Consider the following 1,021-nt stretch of genomic DNA (forward strand, 5'->3'; position numbering starts at 1 on the left):
AATAATAAGTGCATGACGCCCTTGCTCTGAGAGGCTGTTGAAGGTTCTTCTGGCTGATTTCATGTCAAGCTGAAAGCTCTGTGCTGCCTGTCCAGGTGTTTTATGATCACTTCCGGTACAATTCAATCGGCTGATTAATAGCTTCACTTTGACAGAAAAGCTAAATGCCCTTCAGATGAAATCAGTTTCTTCCTCAGCCCACTCACAGGCTGTCAATGGGCATTTTTCCCCTTTTCTTTGAATCAAGTATTTTTTTAAGCTAGGAATTATGATATTTTGAAATACAGCCTGAAAATCAGCAGTCTACATTTTCAAATACACTCAATAAGATCATTCCGGGATTAAATAAATTGTAAGCTTGGGCTCTATAAATTCATAATTAATGTAAGCAAACATTTTATTATACAACATTTGGCCATTTTTCCACACTGACAGTGTCCCATTGTGCAGAAAAAGATGAAAGTAGTAGAAAAAAAATCACCATATTCTCCAATCAGTTTCCAGAAGATTAATACGATGAGCTGAAATTACAAAAACACATGCCAGAGTTGACAGATGGGAGCTACGACCTTCACGTGAATGGCATAAAATGAGTTTTTATGATTATTTCATTACACCAACACATATTCAGCATAAATTACAATTGCTTGTTTGTATAAATACAAGATACATTGCTGCCTTTTGGTCCCAAACAAATCACAGTGTAAAATAGATACCATTCATAAATGTTTTAAAAGGCCCATCTCAAACGTCACAGGTGATGCCTCCACTTGTTATGCATTAGTGATTAGCAAAGCTATGACGAATGGCAGCAGTAAACATGTCAAGTCAATGGCTCGATTCCTAAGTTATGGTTTAATTCATTAGTGCTGCTCCCAATGCCAATAAACCGGCTTTAACCGCATCCCATTTAAGCTGAGCCAGTTGAAAGAGGTCACCGGGGGACAGTTATAAACATCAAAAGACCATTTGGTTGTACAAAAAGTCACATTTTAAGGTTCCTTCTCATAGTCCATCAGTC

This window comes from Sinocyclocheilus grahami, unplaced genomic scaffold, assembly GCF_001515645.1.
Source record: "Sinocyclocheilus grahami isolate Dianchi unplaced genomic scaffold, SAMN03320097.WGS_v1.1 scaffold5416.1, whole genome shotgun sequence".
Lineage (NCBI taxonomy): Eukaryota > Metazoa > Chordata > Actinopteri > Cypriniformes > Cyprinidae > Sinocyclocheilus > Sinocyclocheilus grahami.